Source organism: Pinus tabuliformis, chromosome 7 (genome assembly GCF_031772625.1).
Source record: "Pinus tabuliformis cultivar Carrire ecotype Pingquan chromosome 7, CPIR1, whole genome shotgun sequence".
NCBI lineage: Eukaryota > Viridiplantae > Streptophyta > Pinopsida > Pinales > Pinaceae > Pinus > Pinus tabuliformis.
This window is the reverse complement of record NC_142293.1, coordinates 29,751,417-29,779,032: the sequence shown is the minus strand read 5'-3', so window position 1 is coordinate 29,779,032 and position 27,616 is coordinate 29,751,417. Positions and strand designations below refer to the sequence as shown.

The 27,616-nt window shown below is 36.4% G+C and overlaps 1 pseudogene across 1 annotated transcript; it reads left to right on the top strand.

Moving 5' to 3' along the window:
• The first annotated feature begins 16,229 nt into the window (after positions 1–16,229).
• LOC149244952 (uncharacterized) lies at positions 16,230–21,689 on the top strand (annotated as a pseudogene). The gene is made up of 9 exons (XR_016266495.1): positions 16,230–16,466; positions 17,762–17,945; positions 18,125–18,306; positions 19,024–19,889; positions 20,121–20,539; positions 20,658–20,828; positions 20,949–21,014; positions 21,133–21,204; positions 21,338–21,689. The product of XR_016266495.1 is annotated as an uncharacterized LOC149244952 (transcript).
• The last annotated feature ends 5,927 nt before the right edge of the window (positions 21,690–27,616 follow it).

The window sequence follows — 27,616 nt, the reverse complement described above, 5'->3', positions numbered from 1 at the left end:
ATCATCCAATGCTAATGAAGGTGATCTATTGACAAGGTAACATGTTGTCTCCACTGCCTCTGCCCAGAATTCTTGTCCTAACCTGGCACCACTGAGCATGCTTCTTGCCCTTTCCATCAACGTCTTGTTCATTCTTTCTGCAACTCCATTTTTCTCAGGTGTGTATGGAGTAGTCTTTTGTTGTGCTATACTACACTGCTTATAGAATTCTTCAAATTCCTTGTTGCAAAACTCTCCACCGTTATCTGTCCTCAACACCTTTATCTTCTTTTCTGTCTCGTTTTCCACCAGAGCCTTAAATTCTTTAAACCTGTCAAAGACTTCAAATTTCTTCTTGAGGAAATATATCCATGTATTCCTTGAGAAGTCATCTATAAATGATACATAGTACACAGACTTACCCAGTGATGGAACCTTCACAAGTCCAAACACATCACTGTGCACAAGCTCTAATATTTGTTTCGCCCTCTTACCACCAGAGGGGAAACTCACCCGATTCTACTTTCCATATACACAATTTTAACAGAAATCAAATTCCATAGAGCTATTAGTCATAACTTCTACCATACCTTTACCATGAAGTATTCGAAGGCCCTTCTCTCCAATATGTCCAAGCCTTTGATGCCATAACATGGTCTTTTCTCCAGAGACCACTAGATTCTCTGCTCCACTTTTAGGAACTACAGAACTGTTTCACCCATTAATAATAGTGCTACCTTGTAGCTTGTACAAAGTTCCAATCTGAACTCCCTGCATCAATTCCAGTGCTCCCCGAACCATCTTGTAGGTATCTTTCTTGAGCACTTTTTTTACACCTACATCATCCAGCTTGCTTACAGAAATCAGATTTCTGGCCAATGCAGGAATATGTAGAACACCCTAAAGTGTTCTAACCCTTCCACCTTGCAACTTCAACTTTACTTTTCTACGACCAATGATTCTAGCCTTCCTGTCATCCCCCAAGAAGACATCACCACCATCATATTTCTCATACTCGCAGAACCACTCCCTATGGGGAGTGAAGTGAAAGGATGCGCTTGAGTCAATCAACCATGCCTCAAGATCTACATGTGTACTTGAAGAAGCCAAGTACAAATCCACATCTTCATCTGAGGTGGTTTTCGCCTCTGCAAAAGGAGCATCATCAAATCCCTTTCCTTTGTTAGGAGCTTTAGATTTACAGTCCCTTTTGTAGTGCCCTTTCTTTCCGTATTTCCAGCACACCACCTTTATAGGTTTTCCTGGGACCGTCCTCGTACAAACAAGGCATCACCATTCTGGATCTCCATATTTTTTCGTCTCATCTCCTCCATCAGTAAGGATGAGACTATTTCATCGAACTGCAAGTCAGTTGCATTGCTACCTATTGCAATAACCAGACTATCCCACAAATCTGGTAGAGAACACAACAAACTGATGCACTTATCTTCATCTAAAATTTTAATATCAACAAACAATAACTGACTTACCATAGTATTAAATGCATTCAGATTCTCTGTCACCAAGTCTCCATATTTCATCCTCAGGTTATACATATTTTTCGTAGGAACAATTTATTCACCAAAGACTTAGATTGATACAAAGTCCCTAACTTGACCCACAAAGCCTTTGTCATAGCTTCCATTGATACATTCAATACTACTGAATCTAAGACACACAATCATATTGTGCTCTTCGCCTTCTGATCCAACTTCTTTCATTCTTCATCGGACACTCCCGTTGGTTTAGTACCTGGATCTACTGCGATCCACTAATCTTTATCCACCAATAGATCCTCCATCTTGAGTTTCCACAACTCAAAATTATGACCATTAAATTTCTCTATCTCTATCTTTCCACTGCTCGCCATCTTCTTTCCCCACCAGAATCGATCCGGCAGATCTCCCACTGAACAGGGTCTACCACAAGCCCGAGTGAAACCCCTCAGCAACAAAGGAATCCCCTTGAAGCTAAAACAACTCTAATACCAAATGTAGGTTATAACCCTGTACAGAAATTACCTGCATACGAATTCTAAGAACAGAAAATAAACAATGCGAGAGCATAACACATAAAACACATATACACAGAGATTTTCCCCTAGATCCTAAAACCGAGACTACCAGCTTGATTTTTCATTATGTTCCTTTCAATGTTACAATACATATGCTGAAGCATCCAATACCATGGACCGAAAACCAACGTGTCCAAAACCATGTGCGAAAACCATGCACAAAACCATAGGTAGGTCCACCCAACCTAATATAGGGTCCAAAAAAAATTTCCTCGGGGCGCTACCCTGGACCTCATAGAGGGGGCCTACCTACCCCCCTCAAATCCCCTGTGACCCCCCCACTATGCAATCGGCGCAACGAAGGGGGGGCTCTGCCCCCACTCTAACCCCCCGGTTAACTAGGGTGGCTAGTTGTGGAAAGAATATAACACAACCCAACAGGTGGATGTGAGGAATGAGCTCTGCAACGTCTGCTGATGGGTTTTGATAACATTGAAGTTCTGATGTGCATGCCACAAATCTAGGGAAAGCGACACTTGGTGGGAGGTTTCTGAAGTGATCCTTGCATGTAACCTCCAACTGCTAAAAGTAGATCCCTGAATCAAGGTGTTATCACAAAATCAGGTACTGAAGGCTGCTAATCAGCAAGACTCTGTGTAACTGTTTCAAACCAGGCTTTTAACTAAGGCTTAGCCTCCTTAGTCTGAGAGGGATCTCTCATAGGTTATTGATATTGAACAAGATGGCTAACTCTTACAAGACACATGAAAAATGTACTGGCTGGACAGAATTGCTTCCCATTGGGCTTATGGAGTCACTAATATCTCAGTAAACAATAACACTATCCTTTCATAGAAATCAGGGCACTTTACATCTAATGTTCAAACATAACTTACATGAAACACAATTTGCCTAGGCATACAGGAAGTCAGAGCATGATTCATGAGTTCTGAGTGATTATGCATTAACCAAACTGTAAAAGAACATTAAAGAGAATAAACCATCATACATTTGAACAATAAGATCTATTGTGAATCCTGAGAAGAAACAACAGTCATTTGCATTACTGAAATCTGCTATACATAAACCAAAACAGTCTTCTCCAAAAACATCCAACCCCTGTTACATAGATCATTCAGCTATATATAAAAACATGACTCTAACTACTTGGAGCTTCCTCCTCCAGCATGAGGGGAGCTCGATGACTGCCTATGATGACACCTACTAACTTTTAACTAACTAATAATTACAGCTGCCTATTAATTGACAGCGCTGGAATCCTAAAACAATTAAAACTCTAATTCTACATCATGCTGGAAATAGCATTTATTACAACCAGGATGGTGCTCCTACGAAAAAAAGGAGAAAACAGGCTCATTCTCTGACAAATGGCTTCTTTTAGTTTGGCTGTGATAGGTGTCTGTAGTTGCTTGCTGGCCTTTAATGTAACATGTTTTCCAATACCCTGAAATATAGGAAACTGCTCCTGTTTGTCGGTCTTTGGTTTGCCTTAAAATATTCGAATCCAAAGAAGTATGCTTTTATCCTTTAATTACCAGGTTTCCACGTCCATGATGTGCTGGCCATTTTTTATGTGTGAAGACAACACCTTTCAAAGATTTGCTGATTTGTCAATCATAATTGATTGGCTCAACTGAAACATGCAGCTACAGCAGTTTCGTAGCGCGCTACGAAACTGCTGTGTAATTTCAAAAACACAGTCCTGTGCCTTGGTTTCGAGCAATGCTAGGAAATAACCGTTCTGTATATGAAGGTTGTTTCTTGTCACGATAACTATATCCTCCAGAAGGTGAAGCAAAAGCTCCTCAACAAAGATGGATAATGGAAAACAGAAACCTTTAAAACATGGGAAACTGGAGTCCTGCAAAAGTCGAATATTCGTATTTTCTATATCTTTCTTGAAGAGATAGACTGCCCTTACAGCTTGAGCACTGGCTCTGATCTTTCTTATAATCTGTTCTTTTTCTTCAGCCCTTTTTAGATCTAAAGTATACCTAAAATGCCGAGATGCATTAAGAGCCAATGTTGCTTGCCTCCATTTTCTGAGTCTTTCCAGTGGAGCTTTCTTGGATGGGATATTGAAAACATCATTCTACATTTCATCTTCGTCATCGCTACTTTCCAATCCCTCGAAATTCTCCCACGAAGGAGATCCTCTAGGGGAAAATCTCCTTGGGTCTCCGGGACCTCCAGAGCTCATGACAATCTTGTTCAACCGCAGGAAAGATGACACCGGGCACAATATCACAGCAGTAAACCGCCTTCAATGCAAATCACAGCTTGCCTCTAACCATTTAACACTGTATTCAAACTAATATAGCCACTTTCCCAACAGATCCTTGCGTTTGAACACGTTATTACTAAGATTAAATACTGTAACTGTTTCACGAGTTACACAATTCAAAATATATCTTATACTGCTCTCAGCAAGTCATATATTTACCCCGCACCAAATCAAACTTACAAATTGATACCGTGCCGATGAAAAGAGTTTCTGATTAAAGAGGCCACGCATAGATGGTCTACCAAATTGCTTGTGAGACTATTGTTTCTGCGCTTCGCACTTCGTTTTAGAAATCTTACATGCAATGCAACTGTCCACGGGCAAAAGAGACGTCCCGAAAAGCCTGTAGTCGATTGCAAAGATCCACACTGTATATGGAAGCACAAATATTTGGAAGATCTAGAGAGCTTGGGAGTATATGTTGATTGTGGATCTCAATATCAGTGCGTAGTTCATTACAAATATTCATGCACAATGCCTTCATTTTCAAATACGTTGTTGAAACAGTTAATACATCCATCAAAACACCTTCATTGCTATTTGTCACAAACTCATCTGTCTTTGCCATATTTACTAGCCCAAGATTAGCCCCTGCAACCAGTAGCTCCATGAAACATTCTTGATGATTAGCCCTTGCACATAGCATCAGTGCAGTTTCACCAGTTTCTGTTCTTGCATTCAGATTGCATTTATGTTCTATGAACTGTTTTAAAATTATATGACAGCCCATCCTGGCAGCCATGTGAAGAGGGCGAAATTCGTGTTCGTTCTTTGTTTTGATAGAAACCTCAGCATTCGCACCAGCATTTAAAAGTGCACCCCATCCAATCGTAGCTTGATACCATCAGTGATGGAAAAATGTGTATCTGATGACGATGAAACAGGTGCAGCCAGCTGCATTGCTCTTGCATAACTAGACTCCGCCATTTCATCAAACTCAGTTGATGCTGAAACAGAGACTTGGACAGCTCTTGTTGGTACTAAAACTTTTGGGATTTCATATGCTTCAAACCTTAAAGAATGACCAGCACCTTCATTCTGGTCCTGATGACTGCGGAAAGCATTCACATTATCCATGTTCAGACGTTCATTCTCTGGTATGTAAGGCCTTGTTCCTTTCTCTAGAGATGACTGCACATAATCATTCAAAAATGATAGGCTCTTGTCTACCTCGATGTCTTCACAGCTTGCATCTAATGGCATTACACATTTCAACTATATCAGCACTTAACCCTAGCAGTGCCTGTAATTCATAGGCACGTTGTTGCAAGTCTGTCGAATGTGATGTTGATAATTCATCAATTAAGGAATGGCACTCTGGAAATAGCTCCACTTTCTTTCCAGCTGTGATTTCAAAAGCACAGATCTTCATGATGGCAGTTGTAGCATAACCCATGACCACATTATCCCCCGAATGAGCCTCGGCCACATCTTTACATCTATTTGTGCCATGATGAACCAACTTTAGTGCTTCCTTCAGCAGTGAACCGAGCAATCTCGTTCCTCCATTGAATAACAGCTACCATGGGACAAACATCAAGGGTGCCTTTAACCTGAGGTAGTACCTTGCAGTCACTAAAACTGTCACCTTCAGATTCAGAACTGATGACAAGCATACACGCAGGAACTTGAGAGCATGCCTCCTGTAAAGTGCATCCAGCCCAGAGCTATTTTGCATGACAGCTGCTATGGACTCGAACAAATCACCAATTTTGTAGCGCAGCCTAAAACATGTTGCGCTGCGAAACTACAAAAAGGCTTTTATGCGCTGCGAAAACACTTAAAAATTATTACATGAGCTACGAAATAACCTAAAGAGCTTTGTGAGCGGTTTTGAAATTTTGGCATTAGAATTTTTAGTGATAACACAAGGGATGCCTTTGCATGCTGCCTTGGGAGAAGCAGCCCATGCATGCAAGTATGTTTTGCTTGGTCGCGGAGGGAACCGGTCAACTCAGCTGCACATGCAAGAGGTTGTTCGACTACCGGGAGAAAATGTCCATTTCTGACTGGGAGCTGGGCTAGCTGCCTAGGAGATTTGCGCAATTTCTGCAGAGCAACTGATTGCTGCCTAGATTTGTGAAAATTCTGGGCTGAGCATCCCTGCTGGGGAAAATTGTACAATTTCATCTGTGAGGGCTGACTGGCAGAATTGTGCAATTCTGGAGCCCAGCAGGCTGCTAGACAGGATTGCACAATTTCTGGAGGGAAGGTTGGTTTCCCTCCAGAAATGTGCAATTTCTTGGTGGAGATACTCAGCCTGCAGCTAGACCAAGTCCAGGTGATCAGCCTATGAGGGGAATGCATCGAGCTATGATTGACAGGCTGCCTTTGTGCAAGCAAAACACTGAAGCTTGTGGACTTGACAAAGAAAGACAAGCTGTCGTGAAAAGTTGGTAGGGAGGTTCCAAAATGGGGCTAAGGAAAATTTTGGAGGGTGGTTGTAGCCGCTACAACACCCCTATAATATAATTCTTAAAGACTAGGAAATGATCCTTATCATGTCCATGGCTCTTACATTTCAAACACCAGATCTCAACGTGCACCTTCGGCTAGGCTTCCCTTCCTTTCTTCAAGCTCTGAAACTCCAAGTGTAGGGTTTCTAGCTGTGAATGAATTTGTTGCACTCCAAGGTTCGTATCCTGAATAGGCGATGCATCCAGCCTCATCACGATCTCCAAGGCTTCTGCTCGTGTTGCTATTTTCTATTGTGACAGAGGTATTCTTAAATGTGGCAAGAGTGGAGGTTCCAAAATGGGGCTAAGGAAAATTTTGGAGGGTGGTTGTAGCCGCTACAACACCCCTATAATATAATTCTTAAAGACCGGGAAATGATCCTTATCATGTCCATGGCTCTTACATTTCAAACACCAGATCTCAACGTGCACCTCCGGCTAAGCTTCCCTTCCTTTCTTCAAGCTCTGAAACTCCAAGTGCAGGCTTTCTAGCTGTGAATGAATTTGTTGCACTCCAAGGTTCGTATCCTGAATAGGCGATGCATCCAGCCTCATCGCAATCTCCAAGGCTTCTGCTTGTGTTGCTATTTTCTGTTGTGACAAAGGTATTCTTAAATGTGGCAAGAGTGATGCTATAAACCAGTCGCGATGCTGGGTATATGAGATTTGCATATTAGCTTGCCTGATCAGGCATTTCAACCTCTGATCAAAGTCCCAAGGTGTCTCATCGACCTTCTGTCAAATTTCCTTAAATTCAATTACTGACTGCGCCTCTGACTTAGGCTTGCTGAACTCCTTGTTCAAAGCTAGCTGGGTATTTGCCAATGACGCGTTGGGGTTATCAGTGCAATACTTGATATACCATGTTAATGCGTGGTCTTGTAAGGCTGTAACCAACTGCGCTTTCTTAATATTATCATCCATAATCTGCGGTGCTGTCCAAACAACATCTGCAACAAATGAAAACTATTCCGGATCTTCGGTCCTCATTCCTTTAAAGATCAGCATCTTCATTGTGTTCACCATGTTGGATGGTGGAAATGGAGGTGGAGTAGATGGATGAGGTATCCGCGAAATACCCTGCGTTATTAACTGAACTGTACTTCACAGCGTAGTTAGCACTGCCCCTTCATCGTCGCTTGAAGGGGGTTCAATGAGCGGATTATATTCTGGGTTGGATCCTCCATTCCTTCTAAAGAATCTCCCACTTCATGTAACCCCAAACATCAAGGTAACTGCATAACCCTTTTTTCACATAAAAATATTTTAATCCAGGTCTTCAATGATTTCAAATACTTACCTCGTAGTCCTTTAAATATCCTTTGCTCCGCTTCGCTATAGCTGATATTTCTATTGATCGTGAAATATGTCACAAAAATGCCCAACGTGCGATCAACCTAGTGATCCACAACCTGCACGATATTTCTTTCTAATGCTTCCAGACGTCGTACCAGTTCAGGGGTCCACACTATAAGGCCTTCGAGCCTCCATTTCCCTTGACCATCGACTAATTTAGACAACCACTCCTAATGTTCTTTAGGGAAGAAACAGAATAATGCGTCAGTCTTGTCTGTGTACAAAAATCTCTGCAACCACTGCTCCTTGGATAAGTTAGGTCTCTTGTTGTCTTGAGCCGCAAACACGTGCGATTTTCGATCAATCCACTTATCAAGCTCTTTCTTCGTAGGAAACCATTTATCACACATCTCTTAGATAGATCCTGGTCCTAGAAACGAAACCATTTGTTGGCTTAAGGGGGCCTGACCCAGGTTCAGAGTTGTTTACGCCAACCAACAAAACCCTAACTACTGGCCCTTTCAGCAACAACCTCTGTAGCGCAGGCTGTAGTCTCACCCAAAGCAGTATTGGGGGATGCTAGAACCAGGTTTTGCATCCAGGGACATATGATAAGTGGTTCTCAAGCTCCTATATCTCATATCTACCTTCACACAGACCAGTAGTCTCCTATGGTTAGCTACTGCAACTCTATGAAAACGAATTCTAGACCTTCACAAAGGTCTACAATCAGTCTTTGTGGACCTTAAACAAACAATTTATTTACTTTCACGCATCAATAAGTAGCCCTAGATTTGACTTCACACAGATCCATCCAATTCCTAAGAAATTATAGCAGAAATACCTCTTTATCTTTGTGAAACTAGATAACTACTTAAATTATGCATAAATGAGACGTATTCATTGGTTTCACGCAACATTCATTCATTATTTCATAGAAAACACATTATAAGCGACAAATCATAGCATAAACATAATCAACATAAATACTAAGATTGCTCAATAATTCTCCAAAATCAGTCTTTATTGATCTTCAATGTTCAAATTACAGACTCCTCTACCCTGTACACTTAGCTGCAGGGGTTCGCGCACTCAGTTGCTGACTTACCAAGGCCTCCTGCGCACTCAGCTGCAAGAGCCTTCCCCTTCTCGCCTAAGTATAGGAAGCAGAACCTTCCTGCCTTAGCACTCGCCCAAAACAGTCTCTATATTTTCTTCATTTTCTTAGTTACTTCTTCTAGACTCGCTATGACTCAAATATATATCCTTCTCAATACAATGCCATGGTCTGTGGACCATGGGTGAGTCTCAAAACCGACTTATATACTTATCCAAACAAGGGGCTAAGACCCCTTTGACTCCTATCTATCTGCGCACTCAGCATCTACATTTCGCCAAGACTTTACATCTTTTACAAAAACTTATACAAAATTTGGGTTAACTAAACCCAAAACTGACCATAGGGACCCTATCTCAACACCTATAGGAATCGACATGCAAATCAGGAAAAAGTGGAGGGTCACCACCTAGTGAGTGTTTCACATTCGAGGGAGTATGATTCAATGTTTGCCTAGTGGAATGTGTTTTGGCATATGCCACCTCATCAACCATGGTGGCACAGATGAGGGCATATGGGTTCAACGAGTTAGGGGTAGATTAGGTCATAATCATCCCAAGGCAAATGACCCAATGACGGACAAAAAGGAGATTTGGATCCCAAAACAACAAAGACCAAAGGAACACTCAAAATCCAATCCAAACCTAGAGTAATAAATCCAAACACAATCCACCTACTTAGACAGTCCTTGAGATAATACAAACCGTATATTGGCTCCACAAAAGGAAGGTGACGAGAAATAAACAAATATGACAATTTGTAAGAAAACCTTGAGAGATGAATCCCAACGAATAATGGAAACACCAAGGACGTCGCCAGCCTTAAAAGGAATATTGGATCGATGAGGAACATCATAAACGACTGTAAATACATAAATTCCTAGTTCTACCTAGCATGCCTTGTCATAAAATTCCTCGACTCTCGAAAAAAAGTAGAGGAAGGAGAACATTGATGCTACGAAACCAATCTTCTCAGAAAACGATCACCAATTCGCTAAGAAAAACTCCCCATACCATGAACATCAATGTCAATGTTCATTTCTCAAGAGAGACCGAAGCCACAATGATAGGGGATCGAAACACCAACCAACCATTCGAAGAATCCACCATTAATTAGATAAACATCAACTTCCCTGCTCAATTCTCATGAGAAAAGGAAACGTCAATGACAGAGGCTTGAGAACAATCAAACAACCACTCAAAGTATTCCACCATTAACAAAGAAAAGATCCAAAGAGCCACAAACAAAATTAGTTGCATAAACATAAACCAAAGGCCAACTATCACTTCCAGTTGGGGCAATTCAAGGCAACCCAAAATGTTTAGTGACAAATTTCAATAACAACACCATCAACACCAACATCCACAACACCTTCACCAGCATAAGCAACACTTCCATTCAATACTTTTATATGGTTGAGAGAAGCATAATGTTTTAGTATGTCTCGACTTCTTGTTAGCTCAATCTAGCATGCTCTTCTTAGCTCCGTGAACCCCATTTGCTGATCCAGTCTCCAACATCTACATCAACCTAACAATCTGACTAAATGTGCCACATATATTAGCTAGTAACAAACAATGTTCGACTAAGACACCTCCACCAAAGAAACAACTAAAAGATGCATCCAAAGTCCAAAATAAGTGTTATGAATAAAAACAAAAACATCCGACCATAGAACAACCATACCATACCATACAAACTAACAACACACTTGTGCTTCAACTTCACACAACCCCTTCTCAAAGTTATTTCAACCTTCTTTTTTGTTTTGCATGTATCAAACCCATTGCGCACCAGGAGAAGAAAAGCAGTGAATAATAGCCCCACCAACTGAAAGATCTCTGCCGTTGACATCCCCCAAGCCCTCCAACCTGGAGCATCAGATTCTCGGTGGTTAAAAAAAATGAGCCCTTGTGATTAGTTACACGGTCCAAATTTATTATACTTTTAAAGAAATATTTGTAGTTTCCTTGCTAAATTTCTGGTTGCAGTTTTCATAGGCAAGATTTTAAATACCGAAAAAGTTATTTCATTTATAAATTAGGCTAAGCCTATAAAAATATTATTATTAGAAAATATAAATAAATATATATAAACATAAATATAATAATTAGACTTTTATATTTACATTATCTTTTGAATTTGAAAAGAATATGTTTTGAATTTGAAATTTTGTTGAATTAATTGCAATTACAATCCACTTAGATGTATTTTAAATAATAAAATATTATCATTTTGGGAAAAAATATTTTTTAAATATTTAATAGGATAAAATGTTTATAAACCCTATTGGTAATTGCTAACCTAATTGACAATTTAAAATCAATATAAAATTATGTTGGTAATTGGTTGACATAATGCACATATATTTGACATTAATTTTTCCTATTAAAAATTAGTATAAGTTGTCTTTTGGTATTTCACTTTATAATTTAAAATGGTATCTTTTGTTATGAATATGATAAGCAGAAAATATAAAAAATAATCACTTGATTATAAAAAATATATCTTTATATCAAGTCAAACACTATGAATTTCCATTTTATCTCTTGGCAGAGCAAATTCGAATATTAATTTCCAACACCAAATAATAGTTTATATATGGAAAAGAGCATTAGCACCAAAAGTTCACTTGAGGATAGAATTTCTCCCATGGGCCTTGATGGTAGGGCCCTACAATTGTGTAGTCTAAAATACAAGATTCAAACATGAGATATGAACGATATTTTAAATAGTATTTTCACTTTGGATAATTAAGATAACATTATATTATCAATATAAATGATTATTATGATTTATAATCGAAAAAAAAATCAAATCCACATTTTTATAAATTAAAAAATAATATATTTTAACTAAATTCAAATTTTAAAATTAAAATGGGTTTACCATGATAAGTTATTTAAATTCAAAGTGACTGAATAAGATGTCCAAATCCCAGGGATCTCATACATAAAAAAACACACGAGATGAGTAAAGAATTCAACACAAAAAACAAACGAGGTGGTGGGCCTTGTATACATCTCTCGACTTTCTTTACATGGAGATCCGATTCATTCACATTTATTGTTATTGAGGGACATGCCAAAGAATTGAAAGCCCTTCAATTGTCGTTTAGTTAACACCACAAACCCACTTTTAGCAAACTCTAACGTGATTTGGACTTTAGCAAACTCTTAGGCGAATTGGGAGATTTATTGCCAGCGAATTTGTCCCATAAAAAGTGTAGATAAGAGTTGTGAGTTTATTTACACTGGTGGTTGGAAATTCAATTATGTAGATAATATTAGGTAGATAAGAGTTAGAATGTATTTGTGGATAAATTTATAAAATTAATATAGATTTATTTTACTTTGGATTTATCATGTGTTGAGAGATCAAATTTCTCGCCTGTAATTTTTTTTTTTTAATTTTATACTCTAAAAAAAGGGTTTGCATGTTTAGAGATTTTTAATTTTTAATGGACTATAAAATGCACTCTCGCAATAAAATTAAAATAAATAATAATATAATTTTTATTAGTTATAAAAAATGATGGTATACAAAAGTGGGAGAAAGTGAGAAATATTTTTTAATATAAAAAATCGTCATTTAAATTGTATTTTTTGTTTGTATAATATGAATAGGCATCATTTAGTACTTTTTACATGTAATATGAGTAGGGTGACATTTGCTATTTCATGAATGTAGTTTTAATTGAAAATGATTAGCTTGCTAAATGCATGGTTGTCATGATATTAGCAATATGGTTAGATGACAAATGCATAATTGTTATGATATTGGTAATGTGATTGGATAAAAATAAAGATAGGGTTTATTGATCTATTTTTTGATGCAATATAATGATAAATTTTTAATATTTGTTTTGGCAATTTTCAAGATGACCAAACTTTTTAAAGTCATTGATGATGACTACAATCTGATTATTGTCAACAATGATCTACCTAGTACAAGCTAGAAAAAAGCTCTTGAATGACATATACAATGAATGAGTTAACTAGTACAAGTTGGAGAAAGGCCTTTTAGTGACATAGGCCAAGAATGAGTTAATTAGTACAAATTGGAAAAAGCCTCTTTAACGATATAAACAAACATTACATTAAAGGAGTTGTCTTTAGTGCGACTTTTTGGAAGTTTTCCGGTGCCGGTCTAATTTCTCTAAAATCCCACAGGAATTCATTGAAATCATAAGTTTGATGGGTAAACCTGCACAATAGAAGTGCCCTAGGGGTTTTTCATGGTGCTAAATCCATATATACAATAAAAAAACTAGTTTACATAACACAAATCAAGATTTCACCACAATAGGAAACTCCAAAAGGTCACACTAAAAACAACCTACATTAAATACAAACCTCTTCCTTACTATTATACCAAATATATATATATATATATATATATATATATATGATATAAAACAACCATTTAAATGATATAAACAAGCATTACATTAAATACAAACTTTTTTTTACTATTATATCAAAATTTACTATCTATTTATCTATCTATCTATTTATGTGTCTTGACTCACGAGAAATTTAAATCTTAAATTTCAATTTATATAATACTTTATAACATGACAATTGCCAATTAAACTACCCTATATATATATATATTTTTTTTTTCTATATAATACTACCTAAGCATAGACAGGAGATTTGAACCAGTAACCTATGCAAGGAGTGCCTTAACAGTACACCTATTCACCGTCAATCCAAGCCCGTGGGCATATATATATCCCTCTTAATATCACACAAAAAAAATTATATATATAAAAAACAACTTAATTAACCATTTTCATCATATTATAAAATATTATATAAATTATAAATTTCATTTATTTATATAAATATATATTAATAATTATATATATAATATTTTAATTTAAATTATTATTAAAATAATTTTTTTTTTTAATTTAATTAATCAATTCTCATCGCATGAATTAACTTTTATATCATATAACAAAAATTTATTTATTTATTATAAAAACTACTTTAACTTTTTTATACCGTATAATGTACCACAAACATGAATACAAGATTCTCATAAAACTACTCATCCGCACATGGTCTAAGTCAGGTCATTTAGGTTTTTAACCTTTTAAGAACACTGGTTACATGTTATTTTGGTTTTTGACTTGGATTTCTTTTATTAGAGTTGGCTTTCAGTCGTTACAATTTTCATGGATTTAAAATATCTTGTGAAATTTTAATGATTTAGATTGATTTATAATTATGATTTAGACTGATTTATAATTTTGCAATTTTTTTATAATATTGTTTATGTATGTAATTTAAGTATTAATGATAAAATTATATATCTATTTGAAATTTTTATTATTATTATATTTTTAATATAAAAGATAATTAATTTATTATATTATTATTTTTTAATATTTTTAATATAAAAGATAATTAATTTATTATAGATGAATTATATTATTTGGTTTTAAATGTTCACCAAATTTTAATGATGTGATTAATCTAAAAAGCATTTTTATTTGCAATATGAATCACAAAAATCTAAGATCTAACATAATTTATTCTTTTATCAACAAATTTAGATTCACCTCTTGTCAATCTTACATAGTATAATTTAGAACAATGCTTTTACTGAAATAATGATATTTACTTTAGACCTTAATTTTTTATTTTTTATTTAATAATTAATAAGAATGAAGGAAGTTAATATTCCTATCTTATATATATATGTTAGCCGATAATGAGGTAATTTTGGTTTTTAATATAAAAATTAATAAGAATAAATAAATTGTTTTTATTACTAATAAATCGGGTTATATGTTTAAAATAAGTAATGAAATCATTGTGTGGAGAGGTGACAACATAATATAAAGAAGAAAAATATATATATCAATTTAACATTTGTTGAGGTTATAATTTTAAATTAGATTAGTTTTATTTTATTAAAACATTCATAAATTTAAAATAACAAAAAATATAATTTATTTTATTATTTTTTAAAAAGCGTAAAATCTATTATAATTTAGTGGTCAATTAACATGTATCATTACTTGCTATCTATTTGTTTGAGCTAACTAATCATCATTATTCAAGAAAAATCATGAGAATCAACTCATTCTTATTTTTTAAAGAGATATATTTTCACTACCTTGATTTTAGATAGTCAACCTACTCCCTTACACAAAAAAACAAAAACTCTCAACCAATAAAAAATAAAAACCAAAATACAACATCAACTTAAATAGTTTTCACAAATAAACCAAAATAAATCAATATCCCATATTAATTACAAACAAAATCTCACATTAATATCATACCTAAAACTAAATACCACCTTAATTATAATTTAACGCAGTAAACTATTTTACTTTCCACACACATTATTTAAAATTTTAATAATTTAACTTTCAATCTTTTATAATTTAACGCAGTGAACTACTTTACTTTCCATACACATTATTTAAAATTTTAATAGTTTAACTTTTGATATTTCATTCCCATAGGTCTAAACCATACCAAAAAAAAAAAAAAAACCAAAAAACAAAACCATCCCACCTTTAAAATTTAATTTCTATTTTTCTTAAAATTTTGAATTTCGTTTTTATAATTTGAATTTTTTATATCCAGATATACTAAACACAGTTAATGTCATTGTTACGTCGCAATCCACTAAAGAACGGTAAGGAAAGCACGTTCACGCTGTGGGTGGTTGAAAAACAAAGCTACGGAACCCCTCGAAATTGACACGTGTCAATTATTCTTTGGCTAACGTTGCGTATAAGGCGGGTAATGAAATCCAAGCTCCGTAACCGAGGCCCGGGGAATACAGTCCACAATTTCCGAGACTATGCATGACAGCGAATCAGACGTTACCACGTAGGACGATAAGGAGACATTCTTAGCATGTGTTTGGCGTATTCAGTAAACATGAGTATGCTGATCTGGCGGCATTCACACCCTCGGAAATCGGTTGCAGGAGCCAGGCTGGCGTGGTCCCTCTCATTGCGCTAACGCCGTTACGCACAGTCAACGGAAGAGGGGGCATTTCTCCGCGGATAAACCGTAGTTAAGACCAGTCGAAAACATCGATTAACCGCAGTTAAGAGCGGCCTGCAGTTCTCGTCATCACTGGGCACGGGAATCCAACGAAAGAGAAAAAGAAGAGAAAATGTCATCTGCGTTCTGTGCGAGGCGAAGCTGAAGTGCAGAGTGTTGGAATCGAGGTTTTTATGAATGCCGAGGGTTTGATCCGTTTCGAAAATTCCAGCCAAGGCTGTTGTAGCGGAGACTCCGAGAGACTGAAGGAAAAGAAAAGGTCGGTCAAAAACGACTCTCTTATTTTATTTTTTTATTCATGCATTTTCTTTCTTGATGCCACGGCTGTGATTTATGGCTAGCATAGCCGGGGAAAATAGCACGAAACGAAAGTTTTCACATAATTTGCAGGTATTAGACAATTTTGTGAAAAAAAATCTGGTAAAATGACGGATGCGGGGGAAAATAATCTTGTAGTTTCTGAACATGGGGACAATTTGACGGTTTTAGAACTTAATTTGGGAAAGTTTGTCGAGGAAATGAAGAAACTCGAAGAGTTTAGAACGAAGAGGTCGATAAAGAACTGGAAGTGGAGCAAAGGGAGAAAAAGTACGGGTAAAGCATTACGATAGATAAAAATCTGGCTTAATTTGGACATAAAACGTCAATTTAGGAGTAATTTTAGTAGATTTTGTGGAAAGAAATGGTTGAAGAACGGATCTTTTACTGGTTTTTGTATGATATTACAAGAAGTTTGTTGGAAATTTGCGCTACCGATTTTTTGATGTAGATTTGTGTTAAAGTTGGAGGATTTGATGATGATATTTCAGATAGCTTGCATATTTTGATCTAAAATTTTATTGTCAGTAAGTTTATGCACTTTTGGGTGAGGAATTTGAAAATTTTGAAGCGCGGCTGGTTTAGGGTATAGAAGGCAAAGTTATCTTGAATAACGTGCATTTTTAAAACATTTTTTTGATTTTTGTGGAAAAGTTGGATGGAGTTTTCTCATTAAAATCCAAATAGGGCACTTCTGGTAGAGTGAAAGAAAATTTAGGATCAATTATCCCGTTTTATGGAACTGGTTGGCACAAGGATGAGGCTTGTAACTCTGTAGCAATCTTGTAAAGTTAATGTGGCAATTGAAAAAAATAGGCGTTTATTTCCATAATTATCATTAATTTTTTGGAGAAAAATTGCAATAAATTTCGGAAGAAACTGCTGATGGAGTCAACAATCATAACTACAAGCATTTGCTCTCAATCATATCTTTAGTCCATAAGTTTTCATCATTTTGTCTTCATATCATTTAAAAATCATCTTCCAAAGCCAATTTTTATGCAAGATTAACGAATACATGGATTGATCTTATCCATGGTTTTATGACAAGCTATAGAAGTTATTAAAATCAGTTGTAGCTTTGCACAAACTGGCTTGAAAAAAGTTATATTCGTAAAACTTATGCCATGTTGATGCAGGAGAACTTAAAAGGCTGAAAATAAGGTTGATTTATCTGTTTTGTTATGAATTTTCTGTGAAACTGAAGCACTCTTCCATCATGTACTGTTTAAGTAGGTTCAGGATGGTGTTAAACAAATGAAAGCAGTAAAGTTTAAACATTCAAAGCAAGGGGTCGTCACCTTGCAATCAATGCTGCAATTGGCAACAGTATAGAACTTTGTAATGACAAAGATTGCAATGATCATGTATTTTGTTGGCTGTTTGGATGAAGGCGCTGCATGATTACATTGTGATCAAGGTTGTTATTTCAATGAAGTTTGACTTCTTGCTCAAGAAATTTAACCTCGAAGATAAAGATGCAGTGTCATTTAATAGAAAATTTCAAGCTATGTTTTTCTTTGAAATGGATTCAACTGTTTCCTACTTGATGCACAAATTCACAGTTTGCTAACTGCCAAATTTCTGCATTTCTCCTAGATGCATGGAAATCTGCCAAATCGAGTGGGGAGAAGGGGGTTTCTTCAGCATTAGCCCTATCGCATTGTAATGGTTGAAGTTACTATATGCAACTGATATCATTATTCAATTCTGTAAGCTGCATTGGAGCCCTGAGATATGATGATGTCAGTTTTCTAGATTCAGCATCATTTTGCTTCTTGGTATGTACTGAAAATTATTCTGAGATAAAATCTGGTATTTCTCCATGCCATTAACATGATTTGATTTCAATGCTTTCTGTAGATTGTAACAGAAAAAATCATTAATGAAATATCTCCATAAAATTCTAAATCAACAGTAGTCAGTGGTTTCTTATTGATTCTAAACAAGTTACAGCTATGCGTGCATATCAGACTTGATTTAAACATACAAATCTTTGAAAATGATGAGAAAAAATCAACCTTATTATTAAAATAGCATGCATCATTTGAGTTGTTTTCAACTGAAGTTTCTAGAGTCCACCTATAAGCAACATCTCTACAGTTTTCCAAGTTGACTTACATTATTAGTAGGCTTGTCATGTTGTTTGAGATGTCAATAGCTAAGTGCCCGGAAGAGTAAAATGTTGTGTTGAGGAGAATGTGATCTGTTGTCTGTGCATGACAAACTCTTAAGGGATTCTGTTCTATTTTCAATAAGATATTCTGAACGTTTGGAGTGTGAGTATCACTTAAATCCTACTCCAAATGAGGTGGTCCCAATTTGTTGAGATATTGCTTGCATCTGATAGCTTTGTCTTGGTAAGACATATAATCTTTCTTAGACAGAGAACATGACCTGAAGCTTCAAGTCTTTTGATAGTTCAGTAGTTTCATAGTATGGAAGTTTTCTCATTTGCTTCAAATTTGTGTCTAACTAATATCAAACCCTGCGTACAGGTTTTCTATGTCATATGTCAAAATGCTAAACTCTCGAGCTCAGCCCATTAGCACTGGTTTAAGCATTCCATCTCTGAGTGTTGGACATACTGATGTAAATGGAATCCAAATGTCGTTCTCCCAGTACCCCATGGACTCAGAGAAGATGCCTCAGATGCAGCAACAGACAAATAATGTAGACTTTATGGACCTCGATTATAAGCCCCCTCTTTGCAATGTTTCCCAAGCAGATGGAGTAATGGCATTAACAGAAAGAGGTTCCTCCAACAATTTTCAGGGACCAACAGGATTGATGCGCTACCATTCGGCGCCCAGCTCATTTTTTTCAAGTTTAGGAGAAGAGGAAAATAATAACATTATATCAGAGTATTTCTCTGGTAATTCTTCAAATCCACTGCAATCAAATACCAAACCACTGCAGCAAAATCAATCTAGTATATTGAGTTTTCATCTCAGGGAAAATGAACCAGCAAAGAATCTTGGCGAACGCAATGAATATCTGAAAAGAAATGCACGCCAGCTCCCTTCCCTCAAAAGAAGTGCAGGGAATGTTTCTAGAGAAGATCTAGGCAAGCACCATCCTCTTGATGCAATCCTTGAGAATGTACCGGATGTATCCCAAGACAGTTTTGGCACCTCTCAAATGTCATTGATGAGCCAAGTTCAAGTTTCTGAACCAAGTGGACAACACATCGATTCATCCTACCAAATGAATTCAGTTTGCTGTGATACCCTTGATCAGTCAGGAGGAAGGATGGGCAATGCATACTCCTCAACATCCAAGAATACACTTATTCGACATAGTAGCTCCCCAGCTGGGCTACTCTCTGAACTAGTTGCTGAAGGCCGAGGTACTTTTGAAAGTGGTGAGTATCATATGCCCTGTCTATTTTTTTATTTATTGAATCAATCTTCAAATGAATCCCTTTTTTATTGAATTAATCTTCATCTGAATCCTGTCAAACTTGGCCAACATATACGCGGGCTGTATGCCCACTAGGGTTTGAACCTGGGATTTTAGCATGGTGATGCCCCATCTCAACCACTAGCCCACAGCCCAATGGACTGTTAACCTTAAAGTTAATATTATCTTCCAGGTTTCATGGAGGGAACAGTCAGAAATAGTATTGGTGTGGGAAACTCATGTGGGGATATCATTACACCAAATAGAGTTCAAAGACAAATGAACCGTTTGCAGCAGAATAGTTCTCCTGGACTATTATCCCAACTATCCGTGGATATGAGTGTACCAGAAATGGTTGACAGGCTCAACATGGCTATGGTTGGATCTTCTGCAGAAAATCAAGCTGGGAGCAGTTCCGATGATAGTAGTTTAGGTAGTGGGAATGCTGGACAAGATTACATTTCAAATTTCTCTGTTAAGTCATGGGATGATGAGGCAATGACTCCTGGAAATTTTGCAGGAATGCAAAATGGGGCTAACTTTACAGCAAGAAAGCGTGCAAAAGAATTGGATATGAAATTAATGCAAGGCTTGAATAACTCAGATCACCAGGTATGGTCATATATATATATATATATGAGGCTCTGTTTAGCAAGAGTTGGATGTTTGGTTAATTATTGCTAATATGCAGTTTGATATATACATTCTGTTATTTTATTCCATACTCCAGAAGGTAGAAGCAGGAATTCGAGGTGCATCTGCATTAACAAATCATCCATACAATTTGCCAAGATCCACATCTTCAGAACTTGCAATGGAAGAATTCCTGCAAGATGCTGTTCCATGCAAGGTCCGGGCAAAAAGAGGCTGTGCAACGCACCCACGGAGCATTGCTGAAAGGGTTAGTATTGGTGATTGTTTTGCCTAGTTATTTCTCTTTGAATGGAAGTTGTGACATGTGAGATTAAAAGCACACATAATGTGAATGAAACTACTGATATTTTCTTTTATCCACACTTAGGTTCGAAGAACACGAATCAGTGAAAGAATGAGAAAACTGCAGGAACTTGTGCCGAACAGTGACAAGGCAAGAACTTGTGTTGTAGATGTGTTGAAGTCTTTTAGTGATAAATTGTGCAGGACGTCTCTTTTCTTCTATATTTATCATCTAATAGGCATTCCTCAACGCTTTTGACTCAATACAGCAAACAGTAAATATTGCCGACATGTTAGATGAGGCTGTTGAATATGTCAAGTCTCTTCAGAAGCAGGTCCAGGTGAGTTTCTGGCAATCTATTTAAAATGGTTGATTTTGATAGTTTCTGATCTGTTGATGATATCAGATAAATCTGCTTATTACACTATACTTTACAAAGACCGATCTCAAAAAAGTATATCAATCTTTGGCAGGAACTTACGGAAAATCGAGCCAAGTGTACCTGCACACATAATCCGGATTGTGCATACAAAACATAGTCTTATTGTGAATATACAATCCTAAGCACCTGATGTAAAAGATATTTAATACTGTTCTCAAATATATCTTCTTCTTGGCACAGGCCCTTTCCCTTGTGAGTGCTTAGGTATATATTCTGTCTTGATCTGACATTGGAGCCTAGTCAGAAATGTAATATGTGCATTATGTAATACTGTGGGGCAAATCCTATACAACCTCTTATTTTGGAAATACATTGTAGCATTAGCTTCATGCTTACGAAACGACAGTCATTATCAGTGCCTGGTAATGGGGTCTTTATCTTAATTGGTGCTTATTAGAAATTTTTTAGTCTGCAGTGGAGTTCTTTCATTGGGTTCTTTACATCTCCATGCTGAAAGGCATTGATTCTAAACATGTGTTTTGGAAAAACTGTGTATCGAATATTTATGCCTAATGTTTCAGGTAAATGAGGTGAACACTCTTCATATGTTTCCTTTCTCCCTCACATTCATCTCCTAATACCTGGAATAGGGAAAAAAATGTAGAACAGTTAGACTACATTGTATATGTTTGGTGGAGGATGGAGACCTAAGAGGAGGAGGGAAACATATCGAGTGTTCATGCATCTTCTCCCTGGAAGATGGTTGAAGTGTTTACCCAAAATGTTGGGAATAAAAATTCAATATGCACTTCCTCTGAAGCACATGCTTACAAAATACCATTCTGCAAAAACCTGCATGTTGAAAGGCATTGATTTCTAACATCATTTCAAATGCATGCTAGTTCACTACCAAACTGTCATGTGGACTCTTTGGCGGAAAAAGTCTGCCTTTGACTTTTTCTCTATTTAGAGCATTATGTCAAGGACAAAGAAGACTGTATGCTGAGATATTAGCCTTTTGTGGAGAAACTTACGATGTACGCGATTTCAAATCATCGATGTGATGGTGAACATCAGCTTCCTAAAACCAAACTAAATATAAGGGAGTGGTTGGCAGGGTTTGATTCACTTATCCCGTGGTGCTACTGTACCTCAGTTCATAAATGAGATGCTTGTAATGCGAGGTGGTTCTTGTAGGGCAAAAGATATATCCTTTCTACTTGAGAACTATTAGATTACTGCATATTTATCAAGTGGTTATTATATTAGAGGCCAGCTACACCTGTTTAATAGATTTGTGGTGTTTGAACTGAGAATTGGGAGTACTCATTTGGGGACTTTTTTGCTTGATTGAAATCACTGCTGTAATTAAATCTTTAAATTTGTCCTCTGGCTACTTGTAACAGCCAGTTATGCGAGATTCAAATAGATTAAAATAACCAGATCAGAGTAGATTTAAGTTTGCTCTAAATGAGTTTCTTAAATATCTCACATAGGACTATAACAAAGTATTAACATATGTAGGATTTAGTCAAACATTAGTTAGCTGAGAAGAATAGCAAGATGCAATCCACATGGTCAGATTCTGATGGGAAACTTATATCTAATGAACAATGTAAAATGACCCTTAATTAGAAATGTGTCAGTGACAAAACACCTGTTTCTTGGCGGCCTTTGCTGAGTTCCAGCAAAATGGAAATTCATGGTTCTGATCGATCTGGTGGGTTTCAGGTTTTAATAGATCTGAGATCTGAGGTTCTGGGTCGATTTGAAGACCTTTCAAACCACTTGGGGCATGATGGAGCAATGAGCAAAACCCTGATTGAGGTGGAAGTTAGAACTATGAACAGAAACATGGTTTCTGTCGAAATCGTGCTGGAATATGCCCCTAAAGGTGGAGTGGTACAGTAGTTTATCCCATGGTGCATTAATTTTTATTTAGTACTTACCATTATGGAGGATCTTCCTTGCACTATCATGTAATGTGAAGCACGTGTAGAAATGGAATTAGAATGTGAATTTAATCATCCATAGCAGAAAGTGGACGACTTTTTCTCTATCGACTTTTTCAATTTTTGTTGTTTTTCAATAATTTAACAGGAAATAGTTCACCTTATCTTTATTTTTCATGTACCTAAATAATAAGAACCAATAAATGTTTGCGCATTAATAAAATTGTAAAATATTTAAATTTAAATAATGTAAATTCTTAAACATAAAATATGTAAAGGTGTTGTCTGTTTATATTAATGTAAGAATGTAAATAGTGACAATACATCCGTATGTAATCAAGGCTCTAATGATTGTATAACATGTTATATAATAAGTTATCAAAATTATTAGCAATAGTATTTGCTAAATTAAGTAATGTAATATAAATATATATATTATAAACATATATAATTTAAAATCATTACACTATAATTAAGTAATGTAATATAAAGATATATAATTTAAATCATTACATTATAACTAAATGAGATGGCATAGCATGGTAGAGTATGATATATAATAAGTTATCAAAATATATATATATATATATATAGATATAGATATATATAACTAGCAATTGCATGAGAGGTGCAAAATAACTTCTAAGGAATAAAAAATTCAATTTTTTTTTTTTTTTTAATTTTATAATCTATTCAAAAGTTTATTTTTAAATATTAATATTTTCAAAATTTTAACTTGATTTCAATTATATCTATTTTAATATTATTTAATTATTGATTTTTTTAAAATCTATGTCATTACAATATTTATGGAAAATATGTGATTTTATTTTGTGAAAAATCTATATTGGATTAAGGAAGATCTACTCACTTATGTGTTGCTTATGTGTTGGTATAAAAATAATGTTACTAAACAATATTTTGACTTTTTTTGATAACTTGAATAGTTACATGGTTGTTTTTAAATAACTCATGTGATTTGTAGTCTTTGCATTAATTTGTACAATTTTTTGTCTCTCTTAAAAATATAAATTTCATCTTGTTTCTCTCACAAAATACAAGATAAACAAAATATGATTGAGGTATTTTATGTAGATTATAAATTTTAAAAATATTCCAAAATTTAATAGACAAGAGTTAAGGTTTATTGACCTTGTTTTTTCGATCAGATTTGAAAAATAATTAACCTTCTATATCTCAAATTCAAGAATATTTTCAAAATCTAGTGCAACCAATTAAAAAAAATGAAAAATAACAAACAAATGCATTGAGGTCAAACCATTTAAGACTAACCATACCACTCTCCCTAAAGCTAAAAACAAAACAGAAAGGATTAAAATGAAGAAAACTTCCAGCAACCATTGACACCTTATTTGCTTTCATGTTTTCAATGATAAGAGCGACGCAATATTACTCTATGTTTTCAATGATAAGAACGAAGCAATCCTACTATTTTCATAGGTTCATGAGAAGAGCTTCCTTTTTGATAATAAACTTTAGATTAAATTATGAAATATAAAGAATCTCTATTTAGTATTTCCAACATATATATATATATATATATATAGATAGATATGGGAAGAGATGAAGCAAAGAATTACAAAGAATCTATTCTCTTATTCACTCTTAGCATAAAAATGTTGGAAACACTGAGAGGGGGTGAATCAATATTTCTTTTCAATTCTTATGTTTAACAATTAAGATTCTTCACAATTATAATCAAAAAAATAAATAATAAGAATTTTATTATAAACAAGTGAGGACACCAATCCTCTTTTACAAAAAATTGAGTACAATGATGCTTGAGAGCACCAACCTTTCAATCTTCCATGCTCCAACTTGTTGCCAAGCATCAACTTGGACTTTTGTGAGGCTCCAACCCTATTTTTAAAGGCTCCAACCTCTAGGGCACCAACCCTCCAATTTTCAACTTAGAATGTATAAATGACTTACTTTCAAAAACTTCAGGACTTCCTTCAATAGTCAAACAATCGCTCCACAAGACTGCCACAAACTCCTAATTTTGTCCACTGTCCAAGATCCGAATAGGAGTGTTCTTCACTATCCAAAGCTTCAAGTTCTTCACTGTTCAATCCTCCAAGTTCATCATTGTTCTAGGCTCCAGGTTCTTCACTGTTCAATCCTCCAAATTCATCATTGTTCAAGCCTCCAAAATCTTCACTGTTCAAGGCCACGAGTTCTTCACTATTCAAGAGTGCGTAGAGGTTTCAAGTCTGAAGTGTCACGCATAAGTCTGTTATAGTTCCAAGCTATAATGATCCAGGTGGATGTTGGTGGCCACCCACCTATCCCATCTGGACCCCCACAACTGTCCCTTTCAGTTTTTCAATTTCCTTAATTATAGCGCAGTTTACTATTTTTAGCAGTTTTTCGGGTCCTAAACTTCCGGAGTCGTTTTGAGGCCCTAAATGACGTTTTTTGGGAAATCTACCGCCAACGATTTTTTTGTCAAAAAATCGTCTTTTCCGTCGTAGTCCTCAGAGAGATCTTTCCAACCGGCTATCATGCGCGTCAAACGGAGATATTACGACCAATTTGCGACCCTGGGAAGTTGATGTACCAACTTACCCAAAAACGGGGCCCACAATTTGGCGTTTCATCTTCTAGGGCTAGGTTTTGGAATGTGAAGGGTTTTCCATTGTTTCTCAACAATAAATAGGCCTTCGAGCCTCATTGTAAGAGAGTTCAGAATAGTTCAGAGGCATGTAGCCATCACATCTCTTCTCAGAGATAAGCTACCATCGCCCTAGCTGGTTTATTTCCATTTCTGGTTGTAAGCATATTTCAGTATTCTCCATTAATGAAATGAAGTATTATTTCCGCTGCATCTCTGTATTTATGGTTATCTTTGTAATATATTGCGTTCCTGTTTAAATCTGGATCAGTGGTATCAGAGCGGTTTGCTTTTTCTCTGTTTTTTCTTTGCATGTCTCCAACGAGGTCGGGATATAAGGAGTTAGGGCTTGAACTGGTCGAACCTTTGCAAGACCAGCCTCGCAAATCTCGATGAACTCCCATGGCGGATGAGTGATCCGGATTTAAGCAGGAGCGCAATAGATTACAGAGATAACCATAAATACAGAGATGCGATAACCATAAAAACAGAGATGCAGCGGAAATAATACTTTATTTCATTAATGGAGAATACTGAAATATGCTTACAAATAGAAATAACCTAGCTAGGGCGATGGTAGCTTATCTCTGAGAAGAGATGTGTCGGCTACATGCCTCTGAACTGTTTCGAACTGCCTTTACAATGAGGCTCGAAGGCCTATTTATTGTTGAGAAACAATGGAAAACCCTTCACATTCCAAAACCTAACCCTAGAAGATGAAACGCCAAATTGTGGGCCCCGTTTTTGGGTAAGTTGGTACATCAACTTCCCGGGGTCGCGAATTGGTCGTACTATCTCCGTTTGACGCGCATGATAGCCCGTTGGAAAGATTTCTCCGAGGACTACGACGAAAAAGACGATTTTTAGACAAAAAAATCGCTTGGCGGTGGATTTCCTAAAAAAAGTCGTTTAGGGCCTCAAAACGGCTCCGGAAGTTTAGGTCCCGAAAAACTGCTAAAAATAGTAAACTGCGCTATAATTAAGGAAACTGAAAAACTGAAAGAGGTAGTTGTGGGGGTCCAAATGGGATAGGTGGGTGGCCACCAACATCCACCTGGATCATTCCTCCCCCCTTAGGAACCAATGGTCCCCATTGCGTTGAGTTCCTCCTTGAGATGAGGAAGCTTCTGCTGAGCTGGGTCTCCAGTGAGCTATTCTGCAATCTCTGATGTGTCCAGAAATGGTGGGAAGCATGGTTGACGATGGTCCACATTGAACAATCGGTGCAAGCGAAGGAATGGAGGAATGTTGTGCTTCAAAGCATTGTTGCCCACAACCTTGTTACTAGTGTAAGGACCATGTCGAAGCGGTCTGAGTTTCTGATGGGTTCTGGTAAGGCGTTCTCTCTGCAGATGTAACCAAACTTTTTCGCCCACCTAAAACTTGTGTGGTACCCCTCTGGGTAAGGGGAAGTTGTTCTTGTGTTCTGTCATGACTGTATTCCTATGTTGCTGCTGTTGCGTGGAGGAACCCTTTGTGGGGGTCATGGATGTAGCAACGATCTTCCCCTTACTTTGGGAGCGAACCAGATAGAAAATAAATTTCCTAGTCTGTGAGATGAGCTTGCTGCCTTTCTTAGCAGTGATCAAAGAGGTGGTGGTAGGTGGAGCTACCTCTGGTATCCTGTATAATGAATTATCTAAAGAAATAATGAAAGCACGAGGCCTTGACTCATACACAGCATGTCGCCTCCACAAGTATGGCTGGCCTAATAGTACATCACAAACATCCAGAGGTGTAACATCACACAATACCTCATCTGTGAAGGGCTTGATGCTGTAGG